General features: G+C 40.5%; 1 pseudogene; it reads left to right on the forward strand.

Moving 5' to 3' along the window:
• Window positions 1-534: 534 nt before the first annotated feature.
• Window positions 535-2,559, forward strand: LOC122769466 (annotated as a pseudogene).
• Window positions 2,560-22,793: the final 20,234 nt, after the last annotated feature.

The following is a 22,793-nucleotide window of genomic DNA, read 5'->3' on the forward strand; positions in this document are numbered from 1 at the left end:
CATTCCAGGGAAGTTGATATCATACAGTGAACTTTGGCTACTACAGTGGGACATGATGTCAGTTCTAGTTTATAATTGTGTTTCTTCAAATTGATGTTACAATTGATTTAAATCAGTTAAATATTTCCCATTCTTTACACAGTTGTTGGAGGTGAAAGATGGTGTGGAGGTGTTAGCTGTTTTGTAAGTTGACTTTGGGACCAGTTAGTACCAGTCATGCCCCAACATTTGACTGAAGATTTGTTTGTATTGAATGAATGAAATTCAAGAAGAGTTGAAAATGATTAATTTTACTACTTCATAGGGATTAAGGTTTTACAGACATGTCTGTAAATTAGTCGCTACTTTATGAACACATTTGCGCTTGTTACCATTAATATTGATATTTGGGTGCCAATCATTTGCCACATTTAAAAGTGTGTCCCCATGTAGAATGTTTGGGAAATAATGCATTAGGTAAGCTCTGAAACAAGCTTTGTCGGGGAGCCTGAGAGGGGGGGAGGATGAGAACCTCAATCTGATGGACAAACGGCAATGTCAAATGGGAATGGATCAAAGACTATGACCACAATATGCAGATGCGGGAAATTCTGCGAAAATACCCCAGGCCTCAAGATCCACCAGGCCAGGATGAAGTGTTTGGAGAGGGGTGACGCACCACAGCGCATGGGTACCACACCTGATGAGAAACAGGAGGAGCTGGGCCAGGAAGAACCCCATAGATCCCAGAGCCTCCGTGTGGTGCAATCAGCTCTCCTAAATCCCCCACTGGGGAAGGTTCGAATCAAGTGGCCACAGGCCTGCAAGACGACAGCATGGGAGCAGTTTGATGAGGACGTCGACAAGGTGCACACCTACAGCGACCCCAACAGGCAGAGACAGCTTGGCCAGTGTGACATCCTTGTAGATCCACCACCTCCCACTAAGGTCTTCAAACTATCTGACTTCCTCTCCAGCAACAACTACATAGACATGTTGGTGCAGAAGGGAGGAATCTCAGGAGTTCCGGGGTGTCTAGAGCACACTGGAGTGGTGACACAGCTCATCAGGGAAGCTCGCGAGAACAAGGGTGACCTTACAGTCCTGTGGTTAGACCTAGCCAATGCATATGGCTCCATCCCCCACAAACTGGTTGAGACCACCATGACCAAACACCATGTGCCACATCATGTTGCAGACTTGATCCTGGACTACTACGATCAGTTCAGGTTGAGAGTCTCAGCAGGAGCTGTGACATCAGAGTGGCATAAGCTTGGGATAATCACAGGCTGCACCATCTCGATAACCTTGTTTGCCCTGGCGATGAACATGATAGTGAAGCTTTATGGATCCACAGATTCTGTACCAGGATGCAGACTGATCCTGCAAGGGCTGGAAAAGCTCATCCAGTGGGCACGTATGAGTTTCAAACCAGCCAAGTCCAGAGAACTAATGGTGAAGAAGGGCAAGTTTACCAACAGGTTTCGATTCAACATCGAAGGGAAGCAAATTCCAACCATTTCCAAGAATCCAGTGAAGAGCTTGGGCAAGGTGTTTGACAGCAGCCTCAAGGACTCCTCATCGGTGCAGTCCACCAGCCAGGCACTAGACATTTGGCTAAGAGCAGTTGACAGATCTGGCCTCCCAGGCAAGTTTAAAGCGTGGATTTACCAGCATGGTATTCTGACAAGGATACTTTGGCCACTAATTGTCTATGAGGTCCCCATTTCCACGGTGGAGACCTTGGATAGGAGGGTGAGCAGCTGGAGTGGAGGTGAAGACGGGAAGGAAGTGGAGGGCTGTGGCTGCTGTGCTGGATGCAGAATCCCAGCTGCGGCAAAAACATTTGGTGGGCATGGTGACTCATGGCAGAGCAGGCTTGGCGAACCTTTTCACCTGGGGAAAGGTGGAGACACTGAATTGCCCTCTGTGCTCAGCGGGGGAACATTGGAGCACATCCTGAGCTCCTGCCCAAAAGCTCTCGGCAAGGTCCAGTACACCTGCTGCCATAACCAGGTGCTGAAACCGATTGCGGATGCCATCAGCAAGGGTATTAGCAGCTGTAGCCGAGTGCGGAACACCACCAGTGCAATAGCGTTTGTCAAGGCAGGAGTGCATAAGACTGTGGCAGCAGGAATCCTGTCAACAGCCCGGGACTGGCAGCTCTTAGTGGACCTGGTGAAACAGCTGAGATTCCCACAGCACATCGTCAGCACTACTTTGAGGCCAGATATACTTCTGGTCTCAGAGGCTACCGAAAACATCCTCATCATGAGGCTGACGGTGCCATGGGAAGACCGCTTGGGGATGCTCATCAAAGGAAGAGGACAAAATATGAACATCTGGTCATCGGCTGTCGAGAGCAGGGCTGGAAGGCAAAGTGAGTGCCCATCGAAGTAGGCTGTAGAAGATTTGTGGGGCAATCACTCCACATACCCTCAGTGTATCACAGGAGGAGCAAGGACCAGAGCCATCAAGAACACCACCGAGGCAGCCGAGAAAGAGCCGAGATGGCTCTGGATCCAGAGAGAAGATGTTGTGAGACCCGAAAGACACGAGGATACCAGGTTACATCACTGATGATGTGTTCAGGTGCATCAGAAGATGTATTAATGAACTGTAAAGTAGAAAGACTGGCACAGTAAAATACAATCTGAAACAAGAGGAGATGTGTGGCAACATGGATATTTATTAAAATCACATTAATTCTGTCACATTGTAAGTGATACAATTCTCTGATATGTAAACAGACATAGAACAGTTTGGATGGACTACATGCCCACTCTCCTGTAGAAGGAGGAACTGTTCCAAAATATATTAAAATCAGTAGTCAGTAAAAGTCAGTAAAACCAAGGTTTAACTATGCAGGTGGACTCTAACCAGGTGTTGAGAGACAGGAATTTTCATTGCGGGAGAGGAAAGAGTGGAAAGAGGACTGCTGATAAAAAACTGAATAAGTCATTGAAACCCTTTTCAGGAGGTCAGACAGTCGACTAGCAGTGCCGTTACAGACTACAAATACTAAACACGGTTTATGGAGGATGAGAGTGAGTAAACCAGCTCAAGGAGTTTATCCAAGATGACTGTGGTTCCAGGGCAGCAGTGAATGGCGTACTGAAGAAACAGATTCCTGAATCCCCCTCTATCAGAGTCGTTGGGGAGACTAAAGAACAAGGCCTTTACACTGTGTTCATGCACAAACACTTATGCAACTGTCTCACTGTCTTTTTATTGTACCGCGTTTGAAAGTGAAAGTGTATCTGCAGTGGAGCAGCAACGGAGAATTATCACATGGTCAGAGGATTTGTTTTTAGATTTGTACACACACTAGTGCATTTAACCATAAAAAACATGAAAAATAAAAAGTGTATAAGTGAGAGGAAGAGAGAGGTATCCAGGCTTACAGCAGCTATATGAGTTTGGTTTAGATTTATCTTAAAATGTAGTGGGATGTGTGTGTGTGGGCGCGCATATCAGTGTATATGTGCAGGGATTGTCATTAGATGCAGTTGGAATCTGAATGGGGGACTGAGCCAATGCCCGGCCAACCCCCAGCAGTGTGCTGATAACGATCCAGGCACCTAGGGTGCCCAGCAGCTGCACAGCCAGGGCATCCCCACGTCCAGCCGTCCCCACACAGACCGGCAGCCCCAACACGGCCGAGGAGCAAGCAGGAGTTGGGGAAGCAGCATGTGTGTGTGATGTGTGATATAGGGTATTAGTATCTTGTGTGCAGTTAAAATGGAGGGGGAATATGTGGCATGGATGCCCCACTGTTAGCAGACAGTGGAGCTGTCAATGTGCCCCCCACCCACCAGACCCTAATGTCTAACACGCGATAAAATTAGGGGGAGAGCGGCAGATTGTCAAGGGATACGGAGAGTGACCTCATCGTGTAATAATAATTATTCATGACATAATTTTGGAGCACATTGACATCCTCTGTTTGCGAGAGACTTGGCAGAAGAGCTTGACCTTTTTGCATTAAATCAAGCCACTCCTCCAGGCTATGTTTACCTACAGAAGCCTCGCACTGATGGTGGTGGTGGGGGACTGGCTTTTAACCACCATGCCAACATCCTGATTAAAGGGGTCTCCATGCCTATTACCACCACATTTGAGAGTATGGGGTTCACACTGGCTGGCAGTTCTCAGCTTCAGACAGTCTTCATATACTGCCCACCCAAAGCTCCTGGCACATTTTTGTCTGAACTATCTGAGCTCCTTACACCTGTCATTTAAACAGCCAGAAAACAGAGTTGATTGTGGTCGTGTCATGATCTGTCACTTTTAAGTATCTTGTTTTGTTTCTCCCTTCATGTTTCATGTCTTGTCTTCCTGTTTTATTTTGAATCACTCACCCTTCCTGTCTACCTGCACCTGATCCCTGATTGTGTCTTCCACACCTGCATCCTATCACTCCCTAATCAAGCACTGCTTATATTCCCTTCTGTGTCTTGTCTTGTCGCCAGTTTGTTGTAGTTCATAGCTCACGTTCCAGCACACTTGTTTCACAGCCATAGTTTAGTCTTCTCGTGTTTTTGAACCTTGCCTGCCTTTTTTGACCTTGCACTTTTGCCTGACGTTTTTGTACCTCTGCCTGATCTCTTTGACCTTCCGTGTACCGAACCTCTGCCTAGAATAAAACTCTGTTACTGACTGATTTGTGTCCAGAATCTTGCATTTGAGTCCCTTGTTCTGCTTTGTCATAGTTCATGACAGGGCGGTCCAAAGTCTCTCCTCAACAAGGTGGGAGATTTGGTCCTCTCTGTCAACGACATCACCACTTCACTTTCCACAGAGGTTCGCAACCTGGGTGCCATTATGGACTCAACTCTATCATCAAATCTGTCACAAAATCTGCATCTTTCCACCTCAAAAATACTGATTCTGTCACTGAGACCCTCATCCATGCCTTCATTACATCACGCCTGGACTACTGCAATGCCGTCCTGTTTTGGGTCCAGAAGAAACCCTGGATAGGCTCCAACACGTCCAGAACTCTGCTGCTAGAGTTCTCACTCGGACCAAACCATGGCAACGTATCACCCCCGCGGTGAAACAATTGCACTCCTTTGCTACAAGTCTCTCCATTCACTTGCTCCACATTTTCTGTCCGATCTCCTCTATCTGCACCGTCCCACCCGGAACCTGGAGTCTGCTGACATCAGTCTTCTCTCCATTTTCCGCACCTGCAGGCAAAGCTTTGGCAACAGGGCTTTCAGTATCAGGAACCCCTGTTCCTGCAAGTTTTTGCCACCTGATTGTTTGTTAGTGTTTGTCTTTTCTGTTTTCAATTGTACATTGACCTTGGGTTTCGTTATTATTATTATTGTTATTATTGTTGTTGTTATTACACCATTTTGGGAGAAATTGTTTGATCATTGACGGTAGGTCTAGGTCCAATTTACTAGTTTTAAACCTCGCCTGATTACAGATTTGATTTGTAGATATTCAAAAGACAATGGCTGTTAATGCTTTATTGTTCCACTAAGTTCAGAAATGGGATGAATTTGTTCCAGGTGCATTATACCTTTTTCTTGCCATGATTTTAGTTTTAACGTTGTTTTATTTCAAAGTATGTCTGGATTATTCCAGATTGGGGTAAAATTACACGGGATATGTGAGGACATGGTGAGTTTAATGAATTCCCACCAGGGACAGTATTTATATTTATGCTTTTAAAGCACTGATGCAGTCTGATTGTTTTGCCTGTAAATGGCAGATCAGGGATTTTAATGGATTTTGTTTCTTCAATGTCTAGCCACAGGCTGTTCAGTGGGTTGGGTTTAATCCTTTTTTGGACATACTGAAGCTTATTTGCAAGAAATGGACTGTGGAGGTTTGAGACAAGTTCCAGACCACCATAGAGTCTAATGATTTAAACCAAATTGGTGAAGGTTGAGTGGGGATCACTGAAAAAAGGTCATTTATTTTTGGTAAGGTGGCAACTCTTTTCCATTGTAATCCTCCTACAATTATATTGTAGGAGGTCATTCTCTATTGATTTAAGTAATGGAGTATAATTTAAATGTGCTAGATCTGACAGCCTGGAGGAGAAATGTATACCCAAATATCTGATGTTTCATGATTTCAAGACTGGATGATTTGGAGTCGTAGTTGATTGGCAGGATAATCGCTTTTGTCCAGTTTGTTGAGTAATCTGATATTTCTGAAAAATTAATAATAAGTGTAATAGTTTCAGAGAAAGAGTTTTGTGAGCTTTGGAGGAAAATACTTCATCAGCATAGAGGCTTATTTTGTGATGGAGTTTTGTTTGCGCGAACTGCAGCTGCAAGCGGTTCAGTAAAGATGGCAAAGAGTGACCGGGAGAGTGGACAACCTTGTCTGGTGCCTCTCTGGAGGGTGAAGCCTGGATAAATTTGTCCTGACAGAGGCACTGGGTAAAATGTATAAAATTTTGATCCAAGAAATGAAGTTGTTTTTGCATTGTAACAAGAAGAAGTTTAGTCTATCAAATGCTTTTTCTGCATCTAGTGAAACCACTGCTGCTTTAAGTTCATTGATTGTGCAGTAGTCTATTATATTTACTAATCTGCGTGTATTAGTTGAATGTCTATCCTTAATGAATACTGTCTGGTCTGGGTGGATTATAAATGGGGTTTTTTAAGTTTTTTTGACTCCTTGCTAAGGCTTTGGAGATGATTTTGAGATCTGTGTTTATGAGTGAGATTGGGTGATAGCTGGATGGGAGTGAGGGGTCTTTCTCTGGAGGTGGAGACAGATATGTGCTGTGTTTATGTGTGTGGGAAGAATGCTGCTTTCCTTAACTTCTATTACCATTTTATAGAATGATTCTATTGAATTTGTTCTATAACTTTTTCCATGCACATTCACTGAAGGTATTTTCCCAAAAATGTCAACAGGGGCTGTAGGGTATGTAAGAATGGAAGTGACCCATGTGAATACAGCAGGTACAGCTCCACTTCTTGTCTGTATGTTCTGGATATAGTTACTGCTACTGTGAACATGTCTGACTCAGTCTCCTGCTGCATTCTTCATAGGCGAACAGCAAACTGCAAATAATACGAAGATCCAATTTCCTAGTTCATGTCTAAATACACTTTTGATTTTCACATTTTGTTTTTATTGAACATGGTTCACAAACAAGTACACAGAAATGTAACAAAATATGACTAATCTTTTTCTTTGTGATTCTGGAAAGGTTTTCCGTCTTAATCCACACAAAACCCACCAAAATGACTCTAAAAGCTGTAGCACATAAACCAGGTGTGAACTTGTTACTGTAGTGCTGCTACAGTACACCAAGACTGGAGAAGAAGACACTGAGCATGCACTGTGAACAAACATTTTTGTGCAACAAGTTTTATTCGAATAAGTATACATTTCAATGTATACAATCACAGAAACAGCATGAACAGACCAAACAATTTCAAAAAACTTATTTTCATGTGGACAGTCCATTACAAAGTAGAACTAAAGCACAACAAACCAACATTCAGTTGACTCTGCTACTCTTAATATGTGTAACCCTGCCCCATCCCTCACCCCAGTAGGTGACAAGTTTATCATGAAAAGCAACTTTACTCAGTTACAATGTAATTAAAATGCAATTATTTGCTGCATAATGATGTGCTAATGCCTGTTTGAAGCTCCACTTCCATCAGTGCATTAGTTCATGCACTTGTGGCCCAACTGAGTGGGCTAATGGCATTACAGTAAATGTCTTTGACCCCCCACCAGTGTTTGCTTTCAACTCAAACAAACAAGATCAAACACTGTTATCAGAGTCCCTCTGATAGGGGTCACTTGACCACTACTCAAGAAGTGAGAGCCAACCTCCTGACAGCTCTAATGTCACCCTGTTATAGCCAGAAGCCACAGCTTTTCATTTCTGGTTGAGTGTTGCATTTCACCTTTTGATATTACCCTGCAACACAATATACATGTATCGTTCATTGGAGTACATTCCCTGCAGTAGTGATTATCTTTACATTCTATTACTATTTTCTATTCTATTTTTTATCCATACAGCAACTGCAGAGTGGTTTTCTTTGTGTTTTACATAATGTTGTGGTGCTTGCATGTCCACCATAACCATTACATGTTCCAATCCACATTCTATAGTAAGTTAGCTTCATGTTGGGTCTTAACATCCAGACCCAGCTGTGTCAGACATTACTAATGAGTATCATTTGTGTGTGTGTGTGTATCTTTGAGGACCGAAAAATCATTTTGGAAAAGTGAGGACAACTTTAAAGGGCTTTTTGAGGGGTCAACCCTGGTTTTAGGATTAGGGTAAAACTCAGACTTTGACATTTATTTGAGATAAGGATTTATGGTAAGTGTTTAAGCAACATGTCAGTGACTGTCCTCACAACAGAGACAGATGGACACGAATGTGTGAAAACTACTGCAAGGGATTGAAGTTAGCCATCTTGCTATTTCAGTCACCCAGAAAGGAAGTAGCGAGAGACTACACATGTCTACGCATGAGGGGGCTTGTTGTAACATTGGTAAAACACAACTGAGAATAATTGAGATTGAGTTTGCCTTGTCCAATATAATAGCCACTGTTGCCTGGTGGTGTCACTATACATCAGAAAAATCAGGCCTTACTTGACTCATCACCCAACACTTGGAACAAGCCTGATCTCCTGTATAAATACCACAATACAATTCTGGTAGGTCTTCCTTCATTTACAGTGAAACTGTTGTAAATGATCCAGAACACAGCTGCCCAGCTGGTCTTAAACCAACCTAAAAGGGCACTTGTCATTCCACTACTCATTCACCTTCACTGGCTTCCAGTGGCAGCCCAAATCAAATCGAAGTCACTCACCTTTGCTTACAGAGTGACTTGTGGGTCTGTACCCACATGTTTAAACTCTACAATTCAGACTTATGCTCTTTCTTGAGCACTGTGTTCCCTCACTCTATTGGAACATCAATAACGTTCATCATGTTATGTTCCAAAAGTCTTAAAGTCTATTGGGCTTGCAGAATAATATTTTTACACATACATATGTATACATATATAAATATGTATATATTTATCTATATCTATATATGTAGATATATATATATATATATATATATATATATATATATATATATATACATACATATGTAGTCTGCCATCTGTAGGCTACATTAACCAGAAACACAAACCCAGATTAATGGAGCCCCTTCTTTGCTGGCAGCCGCCGTATAAGATCCTGTAGTGACTTGCTTGGGGCTCGGTGCTCGGGCTTCACAGGTGAGCAGGAACGAGAGATGCACTTGTGGGTGTTTTAAGTGTTTAAGTGCTGTCTTTGAAAGTTTCCTGTTACCTGCCCCCAGCCCCATCCTCCTCCTCCTCCTGCACAGTAAATAGATTTATTTACTTTAATGTGGACAAAACTGCCACTTTGGCTTTGCAGCTTTTCATAAACAGTTAATCGAAAGGGTTGTTTTAGATGATTTTAACAGAATAATTATACTATTATGTTTAATAAGACACTATCTTGTCTTGATTCCCTTGTCACCAGCACCATCAAGTCAAGGCAGTTTTCCCTCCTCTTTGTTGAGGTATGACCAGGCATTGTTTGTGTATGTCAGTATGTGTGTGGAACATGAGAGTGATGATGTGAGTTGACTGCCTTCTTACCTGCCTATGACCCTTGTTAACTTTCTCATCTCAACTCGTTTATAGCCAGTGAATGCCCAAGCTCAGAGGCTCAGTGGCCCTGCTAACACTGCTGCTTTTGACAAAGACACATTCTCAACACTTGATGCAGCCACTAAGAGATGACTGTGTTGCCTTGCAAGAATGTTCTTCATGCCATACAATACATTTTAAAAAGTGTAGCGCAAGCTTTAGAACAAGAATAACAAATATACGATTATTATAGGTAACAACAATGATGTGACTATTTGTCTGTGGTTTGAGATGATGTTTGGAGAGACATTTGCACTGCATAATATAACACTGATGAGCTTCTTATATTTCAATAAAATCAAAATAATCGAATATTTTCATATGAAAAAATCTCTACTATTTTTTTGAAATGTATTGCTAACATCGCTTTAAAAACACACTAACATGCAGCAAAGTCAGGCGTTTTTGGTCTCAACAATCACAAAAACAGCCCACACAATCCTGAAAGGACTGACTGGAGTTCTAAGTGAGCTTGCAAGAATGCATTTGTTGGCTTTGATGGTATTGTCAAGTTGCAGTATTTTGACCTTCCAAAGAAACCTAACCATGAACTGAGCCAAAGCTAATGAGATAAACCCAATTCAAACCTGACAGTAACTTCTGTTCTGAGAGATCGGATCACAAATGGACAGCACTTTGTATGACGATTCATTGCTGGTATTAAAATGCATCCTGGATATCTCATGTTACCTGTATTTAAATCAAGTTCACACAAACAAAAATAATGTTTTTAATGAGTCTGACTGTACAGCAAGACTGTGTGTTAGTATCAGTGTGAGTGACAGGTAGAGAGAGAAAAAAGAGGTGTGAGGAGATAAGTGAATCATAGCCTGACTCACAATGTTATAACATTAAATAGGATTTGAAATCATGTGACGATCAGTGTGTTAAAACTGTAGTGGTGTCTACAAAAAAACCCAATATATGGGCAGTGATTAGTGTAAAGATATCTTACAGTTCACGATGAAACTGCAGTGGGCCAGTGGACATCAGCTAATTCATCTTGAAGGTGGATTGTGTTCATGCCTGCTCATGCCACAACACAAAAACATGCAGAGGTCAATTGGACACTAAATTGGTGTGGATGTTAGAGTGAATGATTGTTTGTCTGTATATGTTGGTCCTGCGATGGACTGGTGACCTGTCCGGGGTTTACCCTGCCTTTCACCCTTTGACAGCTGGGATTGGCTTCAGTGCCACCTGCATGTGGAAGATGATGCGTTACACAATGAATGAAAGACAATCCATTTTCATTGAAGACTGGTCTGCACATGCCCTGTGGAAGTGAATCTATGGTTTCAGATGAGAATCTGATGGTGTCCATGTAGATAGGAATTGTTTTCAATTAAATTAAATTAAATTTATGTCAATGGTGATGTCATGTGGTGCCTTTAATAGTGCTCTTCAGCTCTTATTTCTGGTCATATAATTTGCACTGTCATTCTTAACATGGGTGGACTAGAATATATCCATTCCCTCCACAGCAAGAGTTGTGGAGGCAGGCCTGACATACCAGGCATGCTGTAATTGTAGGGCAACACTTGTCTTGCCATGGGTCTGGGGCCTGTTGGGCAGTGGGGCCGGGCTGTGGATGGTGACAGAAAATAGAAAACGGAAAATTCCTGTGTGAAGTGCAGTCGTTGTTGATCAGGTGTGAATTGCAGAGCAGAGATCAGAGCAGAGCGGGGGAGGAGGGAGCAGACAGCTGCTGCAGATCCGCTAACAGCACAAAGCCTTATAGGAATGACCACCAGAGGCCATGGCTCTGACCAAGACAAACAACAGGGCCATATATACTGTAGGTGAAGAGGAATTCAAAACAGGAGAACAACAACAAGAACAGGCTCATTGACTTATCTGGTATAGAGGTGATCAATAAGAATTAGACATTTCAAAATGAGTTGGTCAATAAACAGGCAAGACTCAAAATACACAAGTAAAGATTATCTGTCACAGACCGAAAGGGAAACACAGCTTATACTGTACATTAATAAGGGGCAATGAGTCATTGGGACACGGAAAACAATCACCCAAGAGGGAAACTTGACAGGTAGAGGGGAATGACGTCAGACTACCAAAAGAAAATGTGAACTAACACAAAAATGGCCCCCTTTACACCTGGCATTAAAATGTGTTTTCTGTGATCTGATTGCAATCGGATTGCGCCTGACCACTTGTAAGTACAGGTGTAAATACACCCAAAGACAGACAGGCTGTGATCGGATAGCAATTTTTCTTTTGGTAGTCTGACGTCTTTCCCCTCTACCTGTCAAGTTTCCCTCTTGGGTGATTGTTTTCCGTGTCCAAATGACTCATTGCCCCTTATTAATGTATATAAGCTGTGTTTCCCTTCCGGTCTGTGACAGATAATCTTTACTTGTGTATGCAAGCAAGAAAAAAGTGATTGATTTACAATAATTCAAAATGACCACTTACAGACTTCAAAATACTGTCTATTTTAAATAAAATTATCAATCTTGAAATGTTGATATGTAGGAATTAAATTCTTTCTCAACACACTTAAATTACTATTAGTGGGCAAAATGTTAGATACTTTTTCAGTACTTCTGTGTGGCAGATGTTTCCCACCTGCGTGCAATGATATACTGTTACATCACAAGGGACAGAGAAGACATTTTTGACATTTCACACTACATAGTTTTATTTGTCATTTTCTCATAAATGAGATTAGATTAAATTACTTTTGTCACAGTCCCACCGGCTAGCTATGAAGACGTGTAAAAAAGAACAACAAATGGTACAGAACAATCATCCCGATGCACAGGCAGCCTGATGTGTGTTGTGTCCAGCATGACTTAGCCTGGCACGGCTCGAGTCTACTTTTCCATTAGGGTTAGTACCGGGTACCTGCTCTGGCAAGGTTTCAAGTGAGCTGAGCCAATACCAAACCGTGTTGTCGTTAGGTTGTTGGCCACTGATTGGCAGAGAGTGCCATGAGAATGAAAGAGTCATGATGAACATTGCCAAACTGTAGAAAGTACTGAACGTATCTTTATAATTAACTGATTCTTATAATTCAGTACACCAAAAATAACTGCTTTACTAGTCAGTAGTTTGTGTATTAATTAATTATTAATTAAATAATGTTTTGTGTATAAAACATCACAACAGTTTCCTGCAGCCATGCAATGATGACTCCGCCCACGTTGAGGAGGTACTATAGCAATGGAAAGAGCAGTGAGCCGTGCAGGAACTGTATAGTGGAAAAGTGCCAATAGCATGAACATTTGTTCTATATAAAAAATAAATAAAAAATAGTGTTCTGCACAGAATGAACCACTTGATTTCCCATTTTCTGTTTTGCTATTTGCTAATTTGTATTATCATTAATATATATTTGGTGACCTGCTGTCTCATGACTGTTGTGCTGTTGTCTTAAAGGAAACTTTTGTCCTGGCTTTTACTGAAAACACTTTTTTTCCCTCATTTTAAAAGGAATTCTCTGAGGAATTCCTTGGGGGTTTTGACCCACGGCCCAGTGACATCAGTGATATATTTCTATAGTCTTGCCGTCAACTGATGACAGAATAAATCTTGAAAATGGCTATCAATGAGTCCTTGAAATCCCAAACCAGTCAAATATAATGACCTGTGTCCTCTGAGAGCAGGAGGTCACATGTTTTTCCATCCGTAACACATTTTTAATAAATGGCCTGTTTCCCAATGCTAGTTTTCAGAGGTCAAATTGTTTGCATGCTTTTTTTCTCTGGCACAGATATATATCAACAAAATATAAATATTTCAACATTTCAATACATCAACATGACAATCTGACACGAGCCTCCTACACCTCTGCTTCCCCTCCATGGCTGTTTTATGTTTACCAACATTTCCTACCTTGCCCCATACTGAGATCAACATTGTAAACCTTTTCAAAATGCACGGTGTGGGCCGCTGCGACTGGTTGTTACCCAGGCGATACTCTCACTCCAGGTCCACTGGAATTTGGCACCATGTTTCTCACGTCACTTTTCCACTGCTGCCTTGACTTCGTTATACGTGACACACACAAACTAGTGAGTATTGACTTGTATGGCAGTTATTTTCGATGTACTGAATCATTAGAATCGGTTAATTAAAAATACTTGTTTGATACTTCCTGCATGACCAGAGCACAGACTCTGCGTAATAAAATGTCCTTTTCCACTATGGTCCCAGCTCAGTTTATGCAGGTTTTTCAGGATTTTTAAGTCATTTTAACTGATTTACAGCTCTGCACTGTACAGTTTGATTCTATCTTGCTCATGCCTCTTCCAGTGATGACACTCAGTCAGTGGAAAGCAGTCTGTCTACTTCAGCACACTGAAAACAAAGTCACTAGTCACTAGTTTGTGTATTTCATGCGGAAAAAGAAGTCACAGCAGTTTCATGCAGCCCTGTCAGCCATGTCTCTACATCATAGTTGAGGAGGTGCTGAAGGTAATGGAAAACCATACCAAACGGTGTGGAGTCAGGACTGTGTAGTGGAAAAGCACCAAAAGTCCGGAGATGGGAACTGTGGAACCTAGTGCCAGTTGGATTCAAATGAATGTATACATTCAGTTCAGTTTAGATTTCAGTCTGATCTTTACATGTATATTAGTATAAGTTTGGTTTTAGTTAGAGTAACACAATAATTCAGTTTTTATTGATGTCATGTAAACTAAATGAGTGACTTGAGTCTTTCAGTCTTAAGCTTTGCCAGAACTTCACAAAGACACTGTCCTCGCTGCTTGTGAGGTTGGAGACTGTTAAATGGTGAAATGTAAGGGATTTCTTTTGTTGGACTCTTGTTGAAAGTCAGTGTTAGCAACACTTTGCTTTCACCACTGCTTTTCAAGAATGAGAGTAAATCAGAAACTGATTGTAGGTAACTGCATTGTCGTTTTTGTCTGTTTAAAGTGATTTAAGTGGATGTAGCCTTTGCTAGAAGCTCTTAGAACACATAAATCCTGCATATTATAATGCTAAGACTGCATCATAGACAAACTGATGTTTAACAGTTCAAGTGGCCACAAGTGTATGTGAATGTGTGTAAAAGGACAGCTGAGTCAAAATAAGATGAAAAAATACGTAATACTCATCCTTTATGTATCTAAAATGTTTTACCTTAGACAGGCAATGAACCATATATCACTGATTTGATTGATTGATTTTCTATATGAACATTTTGTATTTTTTTAAAATGACACAAAACCCTCCAAATAAACACTATAGGGAAATAAAAAAGCAGTGTTTTTTGAAAACTTGAAAAATCTCAGGCTTGGGACCGACACTAGAAGTACACTGGATGTGGCCCCTTCAGTGGTTTGGATACTCATCCTTTAGTTATCACACAACTAAACTAAAGAGGACATTTTTTATGGCGATAGTGTTAGTTGAATTTAAATAAATGCATGATAATAGAAATGGCTTACTGTTTATAGTTTATTTTATTACACATATACACAATATAAAAACCACATAGATGATAACGCATAAAAGTACATGTGAGGGTGCAGCAGAAACCTGTAAAGGCTTATATGAAAACCACACCCAAAAGACTTTTGAAAATACAACACACAAAAAATACAAAACAATCAAATACATGTTTAAATCTATTACAAAACAATCTAGGTGTAGGGCATATAATTGTATTCAAACATATACATCTTCCCATGTACCACTTTAAAGCAGTAGCATTTGTGACACTACCATTTACAATGGTGTGTATCTTCAGAAAGTGATCATGTTCATTGCTCTGGGACATTTTCCTCCTTAAGAAATAACACAGATTTTGGGCCCCAGTCTGACTTGCTGTAGCTGGACAGCGTCCGGCTATTTTAATTACCACATCTCTCATAACCACCCCCCCAAAGACGCCCTGTCTATGAGAGGGACAGTTGTGTGAGTTACTTTATTAGTTTTGAAGTCTGAAAAGTTTCCAGCTTATCGAGCTGTGGATGAAGCAGTCAGAGCCTGTCTGCAACTGGCAAGCTGTAATCACAGATCAGCAGCTTGGGTTTCACCTGTCGGACATCGCAATGCTCAGAGACTCTGGTGGATTTGCACTGTCTGGTCACCCTGGCAATGTTGTCTGTCACCCATTACCGCTTACATTTCCTTCATAGTTATTCACACACATCATTCTGACCCACAGTGTTACATTTTTATTCCCAAATTATGCATTTTCACATTGAAAGTTTACAAGTTACAAATTGCTATTGCAATTGCTGTAATACAACTTTATCCCATGCTATGCCATGCTGCTGGGGTCTTGATGTGTGTGCACGAGTGTGTTTGTGTTCAAAGGCTTTGCAAAGGCAGCATTCCTTATAGATAAAGGGGGGATGGGGGAAACTAGTTCAAATTTATTGCCCGTGTCAGCTGTGTCAAATTTGGCAAGCTCAAATGGTCAGCATGCAAATGGCAGGGCATTACCTTAGGGTCAATAGCCTTTGCAATATGCAGAGAGTTATAGATTTGTCAGTGTATATCTTGAACATAAAAAAAAAACGTTCACAGGTTCTTCAGTAGTTGGCTCGGGGCGACTGGACTTGCTTGAGTTGAGTTGAAGACATTTTTCATCCAAGAGGCTTCTTCAATTCTCACAGATTATTGTCTAGTCCCATTTTGAGTGTAGCATTTGTGCTAAATTTGAAAATTGAGAGCTATCAAAATGGACCAGAACGACGCAGTGTGCTGCTCATCCAAGTCAATCCTACCCTCTCTTTTTCTTTGAAAGATTCCTCATCTTCTCCTCTTTTGATTAGTCATAAAAAGGGACCACCCACTTTCTAAACCCTTGCCTCTATTTTAGCAGGGTTGGAAAGAGTGGCCAGTTGCTCTTTATGGCATAGATTTTTACGATGTGGTTAGAGCTGTTTGGAGACCACCAGTTCTCCTTTCACTTGTCACAGGAGCTATAGTGGCCCTAAGGAAAGTCCCAGCTTCACTATAGCTTCACATGGGCAACTACTCAAAAACTCTGTAAAGCAGTTGTTTGTTTGTTTTTTACACAATTTAGGATCGTCATTTTAAGATAATCATTGCCCAAATTCACTACAATTTGTTTTACATCATTATATTAACTGTCAAGAAATAACTTAATCAAGCATTGCGTCCTCCTGAGAGGAGCTATTTAAGAAATGTTAATAATTAGCATACACCATATTCTGCAAATGAACTGGGTTTATAATATATTTATAATATTATATATTAATGCACAAAGAGGCCCTGGTATACAAATAAACAAGCTGTAACTAAGCAAAAACATGAATTAACCTAAAAATTACAGTGATAGAAAACTTGGATGTTAACAAATACTTTTGTGTTGTTTTCTGTATGATTTATTGGGAGTTTAACCATCCACTCTATCCCACAGCAAAATAAATGCACTTTATGCAGCTCATGCACAAGCTGATAAATTGTTTTGTCCCCAAATTAAACCCTTGGCATAATTGTTTCTTTTCTTTATCTCCTCTCGTTGTGTCTCCTCTTGTTGTGGGTTTTCACAAAATTGTCTCAGCTCTTTGGATCCCCCTCTCACACTGGGGTCCCAGGCAATCAGGCCTGCATTGTTCACTGTGTTGCTGTGGGTAATCATAGATATACAGTGTTGTTAGCACAGCACATCACCGTCCCCAGCGTCCATACACAAACCTACGCCCTTGCATGATGGCATCAGAGAGGTGACATCTAGTGGCTTTTGTATACATCCAATATGGCAGCCACCAAAGAGCAGCAGTCTTTCAATTTGGCTGTTGCTTCCATTTTAAATGACTTGGGGCAAATGTCAAAATTAGACACATCAAGGCAATCAAAGATGGCAGACTTCGCCCCATTCACGCAACAACCCTCTGTCGGCTTATATGTCTAACAGAATTGGTGGCGCAACAGTAGAGCGTCTGACTCCAGATTGTTCAAATCCCGTCAGGGTCAGAAATCTAAAAATGCTTTGGGACTCCAGCGAACCACGGTGAGGGCCATTATTCACAAATGGGGAAAACATATAACAGTGGGGCACATTCCCATGAGTGGCTGGCCTACAATTACCCCAAGAGTGCAGCGATGACTTATCCAAGAGGTCACGAAAGAACCCAGAACAACGTCTAAAGAACTGCTGGCCTCACTTAGCCCATAAGAAAGTGACTGGGCAAAAATGGCATGCATGGCACAGTTCCAAGGTGAAAACCATTGCTGACCAAAAAGAACATAAAGGCTCATCTCACTTTTGCCAAAAAACATCTGGATGATCCTTGAAGTCTTTTAGGACAATATTCTGTAGAAAGACGAAACACAATAGTTGAACTTTTTGGGAGGTGTGCATCCCATTACATGTGGCGTAAATGTAACACAGCATTTCATCAAAAGAACATCATGCCAACAGTCAAACATGGTGGTGGTAGTGTGATGGGGCTGCTTTGCTGCTTCAGGACCTGGGCGACTTGCTGTGATTGATGAAACTATGAATTCTGCTCTCTCTACCAAAAAGTCCTGAAGGAGTATGTGCGGCCATCAGTTTGTGACCTTTGTGACAATGATCCAAAATACTCCACAAGTCCACCTCTGACTGGCTTAAAAAACCAAACAAAATGAAGGGTTTGGAGAGGCCTAGTCAAAAAGGCAGTTCATGCTCAGAAACCCTCCAATATGGCTGAATTAAAAGAATTCTGCAAAGAGTGGGCTAAAATTCCTGCACATCGATGTGAAAGACTCAGTGTGGCTGATCTACCAATTCCACAGTGATGACAGCAGCGACATGATTTGATATAAAAACTATGTGGATTAGTTTGATGTATATTGGATTTGTTAGAAGGGATCCATCAGCTTATGTCAGGAGGTAAAATATATAATAATGTTGTCTTTTTGTTCTTAAAACATCCAATCCCTGTTTATTAGCTGAAAACCACAAGAAGGTTTCCATATAGCAGAGGCTGTAGATCAGGTAGAGAAGATTTCACTTTTTTATCATTTGAGGATCATGCTAAATTGATGTCAGATGGTAGTGGTGATTGTCTTTTTTTTTTAATTCTATTTGCTTTTTATTCTATTTTGTTGACACAATAATCCTATGTCATTGCATGTTTTACTCTGTATCTCTGTGTATCTGTGTCTCTGGATGTAATTCTAGAGCTCTAGTAATTCCTCCCATTCTGTCCCCCACTTCGCCTCTGTCCCCCATTTTTCCTTTCCCCCCAACCGGCTGAGGCAGATTGGCTGCACATCTTTGAGTCTGATTCTGTCAGTCATTTTTTATTCTTCCTGTTAAAAGGGAGTTGTTTCTCTCCACTGTTGCTTAGTGCTTGCTCATTGTGTGAACTGTTGGATTTCCATATAAACTATTAAAAAATGACATAAAAATAAAAAAGGTAATTGTAGGTAATTGTTGTCTGGTAATCTGTGGCACTTGGAGCATGTGTATCTTTTTTATGTGACTGGTAGAGGAGGCTGGGATCCCCATGCTCAACTGTAGCACTTTACCAGAACTGCTTGCTAATGTGTTTCATTTCACAGTAGAACCAAGTGGTATTTATATAGCACTTTTCAAGTCTTGATCACTCATCTATGTCCTCACTCATCTTTCACAACGTGGGGTTAAAGTGTCTTGCCCAAGGACACATCGGCATGTAGACTATTGGAGCTGAATCGAAACCCACAACCTTTGAGTTGGAAGACGACTCGCTCTACTACTGAGCCACTGTCGCACGCAATGTGAAGTGAAAGTGATTCATTCTTATTGGCCACAACGCAAGTATACTCAGCTGGCACGTGGTGTACATGTTGGTGTGTTAGTATGGACACAGATTACTTACTGATACAGAGCTGAAACACATGTCCGGATGAAAGTGTTTTTTTAAACATCGCCTTCAAAGGAAAACATAGTGGAATTCAGCCTTATATTCCTTGTCCTGTCACGACTCAAACACTATTGTGTCAGAGATGCTGCTCTGCTGCAGTTTACCACTCCAGTGACCGAGACAGGGGTGATGGGGGGGTCACAAGAATGTGAGAAGGGCAAGATGTGACGGCACTTGGAGCATCAAGTTACACTGTTGTCCATGGACACAAAGAATGCCTTGTCTGCACTAAATATAGTATTGGGGTTGAAACTAACTGTTATTTTCTTCATCAGTCTGTTGATAATTTTCTCAATGAATTCATTTCTAGTTTTGACTTATAAAATGTGAGAGGCTGCAAAATGTAGATTGAGTTTAATATCAGAGGAGCAAACAGACCTGTTTAATCACATTTAAGGAACTTGAATCTTTCAGAAGAATTGCTTTAGATGATGATGATTAATGCATTAATCAGTTATTAATTCAATTGTTGCAACCCATCTGTCATATACAATAATTCTCTTCTCTTCTCTTCTCTTCTCTTCTCTTCTCTTCTCTTCTCTTCTCTTCTCTTCTCTTCTTCCTCATCAAGAAGATGAGGAAGAGGAAGGTGATTTGCTGATTACCCAGAGTTGGAATCTTTTTGTCTAGATGACTTGTTGTGGCACATTTCCATGAGCTGGAAGTGTGGCTGGGCCTGTGCTCTCTCACCTCTCTGTCAACTCCATGAGGTGTGATTAGGCTACTTCATTTCATAAATACAATGCTACAGTAATGGTTGACATTAAAAGCACATAGGGGGAGGCATTAATGAAATATTTGTCAAGCTCCGCCTGTGTCTCCGCCTGCACTTCCTCTTTTCCCTCCTATGTTTCTGGCATGCAATCACCTCACCTGTGTCAGATCTGCTCTCCTCGTCACAGCAGCTTTCTTATTCACTGGGTCTGCAGTCACTCCTCACCAGATCACTGAGTTTAACTCTACTGTCTGCTCGTTGTTGGTGTTTTTGTGTCCTCTTGTGTTCAGACCCGACCTTCATTTGCATGCTGCCTCTGACACTTATCCTCACCACCGCTTGGAGCTGATTGTGGTCACCACCACCAACATCCTTTTGCACTGTTCTTTTGTTCATCGTTTTTTAATAAATCATCAAAAGTGCTACGCCTCCTCACCTGCCTGCTATCGGTTCCTAACCGACTCCTCACAACTTGATCTCTATTCTATTCCAATAGCAGGTTTGCAGTTTGTTTCTTTCCAGTGTTGTTGCTGATGCTGGAGTAGCAGTCATTACACCAGGGGTGTCAAACATAGGATAGATTTCTATTCTATCATCTCTATTTCCATGTGTCAATGGTAAACCTAAGCATAATATTGTTGAAATTGCACTTGTTCTTCTCAAGAAATTGCAGGTTGTTCATGATATGATATTCAATGTAAAACAAAGGGAATATTTTGGATGTTTATATATTATTATACTATTATTTTACTGGTCTGTCCCACTTGGGATCAAATTGCACTGTGTGTGTCACCTGGACTGAAATCAGTTTGACACCCCTGCATTACACCAAAGGGAATTGTGTGCAGAGTAATTGCAGTAGAGCAGCAGCATGAGTGAATGTTCTCTCTCTGAACTGCCCTGTGACTATAGTTCATGCTTCCTGTGATGGGACAGATGGTGGGAAACACCATTCTGCAGGTACCCATGACTCCTGCAGGATCAAGATCCAGAACTTACACAATTATTATCATTACTATTATTATTTTTATTATACTTTTTTATTATTGTTGTTATTATTATTATTGTTATCATGATTATGGTTGTCGTTGTTTATTATTCATGCTATGTTTACTATAAAATATTACAACCAATTCAGAACTATCCTGACTAAACTCAATGCAAATGTATAAACACATACATTTTTGACTCTAGTTCTGCCAGAGATGTCTGTTGAGTTTCTCTTCTCTATATATAATATTGTATGGTTAAGTTAATGTATGTTATGATTTGGCGCTATATAAATAAGAGAGACAGCAAATAAGGAATTAAAAGGGGATGTGTCTCTGGTTGGATTTGAGACCTAATGTTCTGAACTTTATTGACAAAAAAACTGAGGCCTTTTTTCAGGAAGCTCAGCATCAGTCTCAGGAAAGGAAGAGGAGAGGGACCACAAACCACAGAGTTAATCACTTTAAAAATGTATTTTTTGATATAATGTCTGAGACGTAAGTTCATCTGCACTGTAAAAAATGTCCATAGATTTTACAGTGAAAAACTGTCAATACGAAATATCATAAATGTATATAGTTGACAAAACAGTAATTTTTGTATATTTTTCTTGTAAAAATTACATTAATCTACTGTTAAATAATTGCACCATGTTAATTACGGAAATATCCCAAACCTGTATCTTTTGCGGGTTTTTTTTGTAAACAATACATTTTCTTACTGTTAAACTTATTAAACCATTGTGTTTATACGTAAAAATACCATAATATTTATAAGAGCCAAAACGTCTGGCAAACACAGCTGCCAGTTTTTACCATTAAAAACAAGGTTGTTAAATAAAGTAGTATTTTATGTTAATAAATGCTGTTTTATTTCATGGAGAAATCATTTACTTATACAGTATTTTCACGTTAAATATATGGCAAAACATTGTTATTTTCAATTAGAAACAATGTTATTTATATTACCATATTTATTAAGGTAGAATTCTGGCAACCACAGCTGCCACTTTTTTTACCATAAAAATAACAGGGTTTTTTTTTACAGTGTGGCATCATCGACTGCATTCTGTTATTAAGTGTGCATATGATTTTCATGGATTGCAGGTGTTATTTCAGATTTGCTAGCTTTCCACAGACATTTATATTTGCAACTCTCTGGTCATTCAGCCAGGGACCATCATTTGACTTTTGCTTTCTTTGGTTATAGTGTAGCAATCTGGTACATCTAGTTGGTAATCATTGAATTGGTGCATAAGTAATTTGGGAGACAAAATAGTGGAGGCATAAAATAAACATGCTGCTAAGTTCATAGACAATCCACCTACACTGCAATTGATCATACTGCTACACCTCATGTGGCACTACTGCACCTTATGTAAAAACTGCTACTTGTAACTGTTACTTTTTATTCTAAATTTGATTTAGACTCTTATTTATAACTTAACAGAACCTAGTAGACTGTTTTGTGTTTGAAATTGAAATTCTTCTATCAATAACACCAAAAGAACGCTGCTTACAAGACCTTTATAACATGTGAAATTGAAGATAAATCTTATTATTATTTATATTTGCTTAAAGAGTAATTC

Source organism: Solea senegalensis, linkage group LG5, assembly GCF_019176455.1.
Source record: "Solea senegalensis isolate Sse05_10M linkage group LG5, IFAPA_SoseM_1, whole genome shotgun sequence".
Classification (NCBI taxonomy): Eukaryota; Metazoa; Chordata; class Actinopteri; order Pleuronectiformes; family Soleidae; genus Solea; species Solea senegalensis.